This window comes from Nicotiana tabacum, chromosome 1 (genome assembly GCF_000715075.1).
Source record: "Nicotiana tabacum cultivar K326 chromosome 1, ASM71507v2, whole genome shotgun sequence".
Taxonomy (NCBI): Eukaryota; Viridiplantae; Streptophyta; class Magnoliopsida; order Solanales; family Solanaceae; genus Nicotiana; species Nicotiana tabacum.
Window position 1 is genome coordinate 113300372 of NC_134080.1, and position 8176 is coordinate 113308547.

Below are 8176 nucleotides of genomic sequence, written 5' to 3' on the forward strand. Positions count from 1 at the left end.
TTGATGGCCATTCGGGGTTGATATTCGATATCATACCCATTGAGTTCGATTGCCCATTTGGAAAATCAGCGCGATAGTTCGATCTTATGCAAAACATTACGACGCGGATAAGTAGTTAATACAAATATGGGATGACATTGAAAATATTGTTTTAGCTTCCTAGTGGAACTTATCAGTGCAAGTGCCAATTTCTCTAAGTGTGGATATCTACTTTCTGTTTCTCCTAGAGTTCGACTTACATAATAAACAGTGAATTGTGTACCTTGTTCCTCTCGAACCAGGACACCACTTACCGCGATTTCTGAGACTGCCAGGTACAAGTAGAGTTTTTTATCTGCCTTTGGAGTATGAAGCAATGGTTGGCTCGAGAGGTATCGCTTCAATTCCTTTAACGCCTGTTGGCATTCCGGGGTCCAGGAGAAATCGTTCTTCTTTTTAAGTAGAGAGAAGAATCTATGACTCCGACCCGGCGATCTCGAGATGAATCGGCCTAAGGCAGCTATCCGCCCTGTCAGCCTTTGCATGGGTTTAACATTGTCTACGACAGTGATGTCTTCGATAGCCTTGATTTTATCAGGGATGATATCAACCCCCCAATTCGACACCATGAAGCCAAGGAACTTTCCCGAACCGACCCCGAAAACGTATTTCTCGGTGTTGAACTTCATATTGTATTTTCTCAATATCTAGAATGTTTCCTGCAAATGTGTCAAATGGTCCTCTACGCACAGGGATTTAACTAGCATGTCATCAATATATGCTTCCATTGACTTACCTATTTGTTCTTCAAAAATTTTATTTACTAGGCGTTGGTAGGTAGCTCCTGTGTTTTTCAGCTGGAAGGGTATTACATTATAACAATATGTTCCATACTTGGTGATAAACGAAGTCTTTTCTTGATTTCCGAGTGCATTTGAATTTGATTGTACCCAGAATAAGCATCGAGAAAACTAAGGATCTCGTGGCCGGCCGTGGCGTCGATCATGTGATCGATGTTAGGCAATGGAAAAGAATCTTTGGGACATGCCTTGTTTAAATCCTTCTAATCTATACACATCCTAGGTTTGTTCCCTTTTTTAGGAACTACGACTACGTTGGCTAACCATTCGGGATATTTCACTTCCTAAATGGACTCTATTTTGAGGAGTTTAGTTACCTCGTCTTTTATGAATGCGTGCTTTACCTCGGACTGGAGCCTTCTCTTTTGTTTCACCGGTCTGAAGTTTGGGTCCACTCTTAGTCTATGTGTTGTTATCTCCGGCGGGATCCCTGTCATGTCTAAGTGGGACCAAGCAAACAATCTATGTTGTTAATAAGAAATTGAATAAGCTTTTTCCTGAGTTCGGGGGTTAACCTTGTTCCCAGGTATACCTTTCGCTCGGGTAGGTACTCCATCGATATAACCTGTTTCAGCTCTTCGACCGTTGATTTGGTGGCGTTGGAAACTTTGGGAACAACAAAAGTTCGAGGGGTCAAAAAATCTTCCTCTTCCTCTTCCTCTTCCATTTCCTGCTTCTCCAATTCGGTCGAGGCTGGTGGTTGTGATTGCTATTTGGCTTCATGACCCTTGATGGTCGATCCTTCCGATGTTGATATCACCGATATCGATATTACCTTATCGACTACGAACATTTCTTTTGCAACATGTTGCTCACTGTACACTATTTTTACCCCGTTCAACGTTGGGAATTTCATCATTTAGTGGAGAGTCAAAGAGACTGCCCTCATGTTGTGGATCCAAGGCCTCCCGAGCAAGGCATTGTACCTCATGTCGCCCTCGATTACGTGAAACTTGGTATCTTGGATAGTTCCAACCACGTTCAACGGTAGGATAATCTCTCCTTTAGTTGTTTCACTGGCCATATTGAAACCGTTCAAGACCCAAGCTGCGGGCACGATCTGCTCTTGTAGGCCGAGTTGTTCCACGACCCTTGATCAGATGATATTTTCCGAGCTACCTGGATCCACTAAAACAAGCTTAAGTTGAACTTTATTTAATAAGATAGAAATTACCAGAGCGTCGTTGTGAGGCTGAGAGATTCCTTTTGCTTCCTCGTCGTTGAATGATACGGTGCCTTCTGGCACATAGTCTCAGGTCCATTTCTCCCTAGTAATTGATACCTTAGTGCGTTTGAACAAGGGCCCTTGTGGAATATCGACCCCTCCAACGATCATATGAATTACATGTTGCAGCTCCTCCTGTTCATTTTTCCTATTGTCATCCCTTTCCTTGAAATGATTCTTGGCTCGATCACTTAGGAATTCTCGAAGATGGCCCTCATTGAATAAACGGGCTACCACCTCTCTCAATTTCCTGCAATCCTTGGTCTTGTGACCATGCGTGCCATGATATTTACACATCAGATTGGGTTCATTTGGGAAGGATCGGTCTGTATGGGCCTGGTCCATTTGGTATTTTTAATTCTTCCAATTGCTGATCCAATGCCTGACACATCGACACAAATTATATTCTGACAATCGAGGTGCCTCTACGGGATCGGCGTACTTATAATAACCACTTTTGCTCATGAGTCCTTGAGAATTCTGTCCTCGATCGCTTCTTCGATCGTTCCGGGAGGAATTGCATCCTGGACCATTGTTCCTGCGATCTGAGGTGTACTGTTGATATTGATCTTTGTTTGATCTAGGCTCCCTATCGATGTCCCTCTGATTTTTGGCTGCTGACCTGTTTGAGTGCACTAAACCGAAAGGAGCTCCTAATTCGTCATCCTCGACCCTAATCTTCGATTGGTACCGATTGTGTACATCTGCCCAAGTTACAGTCGAATACTCGATCAAATTTTGCTCCATCTGACGTGATGCTATCGAACTTCGTTCATTCAATCCCTGAGTGAAAGCTTGAACGGCCCAATCATATGTGACCGGTAGCAACTCCATGCGTTCCATTTGAAATCGGGATACAAACTCTCTCAACATTTCATTATCCCTCTGTCTTACTTTGAAAAGGTCCGATTTCATTGTCGCAACCTTTATTGCTCCGACATGCACCTTCATGAAAGAGTCCGCCAACATGGCAAACGAGTCCATGGAATTTGGTGGAAGATTGTGGTGCCAAATCATTGCTCCCTTTGATAGGGTTTCCCCGAACTTCTTCAATAAAACAGATTCGATCTCATCATCTTCTAAATCGTTACCCTTGATGGCGCATGTGTAGGAGGTGACATGCTCGTTGGGATCGGTGGTCCCATTGTATTTAAGTATGTCTGGTATACGAAACTTCTTTGGAATGGGTTTCGGAGACGCACTCGGAGGGAACGACTTTTGTACAAATTTCTTTGAATCCATCCCTTTCAAGATTGGTGGTGCCCCCGGTATCTGATTAACTCGGGAGTTGTATGTTTTCACTTTTTTATCATTAGCTTCGATTTTCTTCTCTCCTAACTCGATTCTTTTGGTAAGCTCCTCGAGCATTTTCATTATTGCAGGATCGATCCCTGGTTCGTTACTATTCGACTTCTCTGGCACTAGCTCGGTACGACGAGTGATTTATGGCTCGACCCCTCGGAGTTCTATATTGATTTTGTAGCTGAGCAATAGCGGCTTGTTGAGCCTTTAGCATATCGAATACAACTTGGAGACTAACTCCTCCGTCTCATCTGCCATGTGTACCTTGGTCACTAGATCAGTCTTCTCTGCGTATACTCCCTTCAGGTTCCGCGCCTAGGTCCGCATTTAAAACAATGTGCGAACTGACATCGACTGGATTGGCAACCGGTGCTCCCCGAGATTAGCGTGTAGAACCTCGGCTTCTGGAGTAATTACATTGTCATTTTCCCCGTAAAACCCGAGACCATAGTCACCATGTGTGGGTGCGTTTTGTGAGTTTGAAATGTTTAATCCGAGAGCAAAGATACTCGACAAGAACAAGCGTGAAATAATGTGTGTTATCAAAATCAACACCGAACAATCACTATTATACTTACCCACACGGTGGGCTCCAAACTGTTTACCCTCAAATTCGAATAACAATTAAACTTATATTGTGATTTTAAGGATACGTGATTTCGTCCAATACCGATAGATAAGCAAGAAAGTAAATGAATAAATTAGAGAATAAAATAAATCAAACCAGTATGCTAGCCAGGTCTCGACCTCGACTCGGGATAATCTCAAGGTGGAATAATAAGAACAGTAAATGATAAAGCAACTCTGATGAATAGTAAGTGAACTAGCAGGAAAATAACGAGTGTATATATTCTTATCGGTGAACAATGATGCTTACAAATGAATGTGATCTCTCTTTATATAATAGAGGAGTCCTAAATAAGGTACACTTTTAATTATGGTATGAAACCATATTAACATCTGATTAACCGCCGTAGATTGATTCGTTCCGAGATTCACGCCACGATCCTTGACCAATCGCGGATATCTCACCTTTTCCGTTATCAAGCTATACCGATTTCACTTGAAGTCTGCCTCTTTCTGGCCGCAATTGATATCGACCTCGGTCCGAAAACAGGTTTCGATTCCGGACTCACGTCCTAGCTCTTTGACACGACATTCCTATTTCGACCAAAGGATGAAATCGGGTAGCCCCAATTTCTACCGTATACGAGCAAATACCAAAAAGGGTAAAATTTGGCGTCTGTCATTGTCTAGAATCAATGCCCTCCATCTTTCCAGCTGATTAGAACAACGACATTGAATTGAAGTAAATATGTATGACCTACATGTTAGAGATTGTCTTATTGACTTTTCATATGTTAATAATATATTTTTAATATTTAAATGCACCAAATAGAAAAAAATAAAAAACAAAGAGCTAGGAAGGTGGCCCTATAAGATGGCAATGGAACGGAAAAGCTATTCAATAACCTTCATCTTGCTACATTATTGTAGATCCTTTACCTTCATCTTACGCATGCTAGAGCCAAAAATATATCCGTTTGACTCAAAAGATATTGAAACCTTTTTGAACAAATCAATTAAAGATGAAGGGGTAAATCTTAGCTGAGTATAATAATCTCTAGAAAAAATAATAGATAAAGAGAAGACGGTCACAAAGTTTCTTTTCACTCATAAATAGTAGTGTAATCAAAAAACTCTTAATCCCCTTTTACAAGGTTATTATCCTCTATATATACAAAGAATGAAACTCATCTAAGCTGTAAAAGAAAAATTACAAGGAATATTCGAAGGAATATTTCTAATATTCCCTAATGGGCTTATACTTATAACAAGGGTCGTACAGTCTCTTGTTTGCCTTAAGGTCGTCTCCCTCAGGACGTCGACTCAAGGAGACCCCGTCATTCGTCGTACTCGTCGTTGTTCGTGATTGGTTAAATTTGGACCCATACAATATCTACTCTCACAATTCTCATGATATTTAAAATACCCCCCTTACAAGTAGGATAAGTACTGAGACTATTCGAGTACGATTTCTATGCATAAAACAGATATTTTGATCCAGTGAGAAGTATAAATAGTTGGTATCGCATTTCAATTTGGTAAAGATTAAGAAATACATTCATATAAGATCACGAGAATCTAGTTTGAAAAATCAAAAAAGAAAAAGCTAGTATGTTTTTTTTTGGATATTCATGTTACTAAAACTAGTGTTAGAACCCATACGATGCGCAGATAATTTGGCAGAATATTAATCTTATAAAATTATGATCTGATATATTATATTATTTTAGTAAATATTAGTTGTTATTTTATTATTTTATGTAGTGTACAAAAATATAGTAAGTACTTAGTACTAATATGGCTTTTTATTAACTTGTCAATTGGCTTAATATTTGATACTACTTCTCTTTTAATATAATATAAATATATATTTTCAAACCTTGGAAATATTTGTATTTTTAAAACTTATGTTATACTGTTCAAAATTCTTCAATTGTCCAAATTTATCAATAATTTTCTTGAGTGTTATTTATTTGTATTTTTTATTAATTAATTTAAAATAAAAATATCATAAAATTATCTTTATCGCCCTCTTTTCGTACATTCTTTTGTACTGTAATATTTGAAGTATTTTATTCAAAATTTAAATAACTAAATTATAAATTTGAATTCATCAAAACTATAAAGAGATAAGCTTTTTTTTGTTTTTATAAAAAACCTACCAATATTTTTAATACTTTTTAATTTCTTATATATTAAAATATATAATATATATACTTATCGCTTGTATAATATCCTAATAGTATATTCATATTTTTGTATTTTCTATTATAAAACTATGAGTTATATTTATTAACTAAAATTTTCTACATGAAAAATTTAATTAGTATATATATTTTTACGCTATGGCTGAAATTTTTTATTTTTTATTATTACAACAACAACAACATACCAGTCTTATCTCACATCGTGGGGTCTGGGACTTTTTATTATTATTATTATTATTACTATTTGTTTATTATGATTTTAGTTATTATTACCTTTATTATCATAATTCAAAAGACATTCTCAACTCAAATTAAGATAAGTCTTAACGTTTTGTATTTTATACTAAAATATTTTATTATTTTTCATGTGTTATTTTAAATATAACTTTTAATCAGTGTAGAGAATAGAGAAGTTCTTTAACACATTTGTCGTAAAATCTATTAATATTTCATGATTGTCTTTTTAGTATTATGTTTCATTAGTAATTAATGACTTTTTAACGTTTGGGTTTTATTTTCTTAATAACTTACTCGAGAATTTGTATTTAAATTAACTCTTTGTTATTTCTTCAAAAACATTCATTATTGTATTTTGGTTTTTGGCTTAATATATTAAGATTTTAGTTACATGATCTGGTTTGTGGTATGATTTCTCTTTTCAACAATATTTTTTAATATTATTTATTTACTTAATTTTACCAAATAAATTTGAAGTGGAGCTTTGTCCTAAAAATTTACAATTTTCATCTTATGGTTATGCCAATTAGCTTAATATGGTGAGTTTTTTTCTTCTTTTATTATATGTTGAAGATTTTCTATATCTATATAGAGAGAGAAAGGCTACTATCGGTAAAAATCCGGGTTTATTGTAAACGCCAGTTATTTAATATTTGATCTCTCTCATTTTTTATCGTGTAATGTCCTATATTTCAATTGCATGTATGCAGGTGGTTGTGTTGACGTGCAAGCGAAATGGGGGGATGGGAAGTGGGTACATGATTTAGAGGATTAAATTAGGTTTTTCTCTCTTTTGTTATTATTTGTTTTAGTATATATATATATATATATATATAATATTATTTCAAACTCCAAAATAATATATAGATATAGAAATAATTTTTTTATTTTTAAAAACGAAAAAAAAATAATTAAAAAAAATTGAATTGGCGGTTTTTTTATTTTTTGTAATTTTAGTTTTTTATTTTAATTTAATTTAAAAACTCCAACTTGAAACTACTCTCCAATTTAAATGGACAATTTTTTTTAATTTTCGTTTTTTATTGTAATATATTTTATTTATTATTTTATATATATTTAAATTCAAAAACAATGACTAACTAAATAAATAATTATGAACTACTTATGCCATGTGGCTTGTTTCTAGGCTGCCACTTGGCTTAAGGAGAGGACTTTTTCTTCTCCTTTTAATAATATATAGATTCTTCACTTTCTTCAGATATTTGAACTAGAAAACCAAAACTTTTAAATATACACATTATCTGTGCAGCTTTTTTAGATTTAATTACTTTCACATATTTAATGACCGGAAATATTCGTCCAAATGTAACAAAGGAATTCTGAGTACACGGATCAAATCAAGCAATTGATTTTTTGTCACAATTGGGACTTCATTATCTTAATTTCTTAAAAATAATTTAGTACTTGGAGAACAGAATTAAAAATCATAATTTGACATAACTAATTAAGATATAATAAGAAAATATGAAAACACTTAATTAAAGAAAAGAAATGGTTTAACTCCACGAATAATAATTGTATGACATACTAAAATAGTATGACACATAACATAAGACTGCATATTACTCTCCCCAGTAAATGTAATATCGCGAGTCGAATGTGGGATTTGAAACAACAACAGGTGACCATGCATGACGACTATATATTTTAGTTTTCAAACAGAAAAAGAAAATCATTTATTGCATGCAAACACTTATTGGGTTTGTCTTCTGAGGAGAGGAGTTATGTATAGACAAGTGGTGAAGCAATTAATTAATTCCATTATATAATGCTGAAAG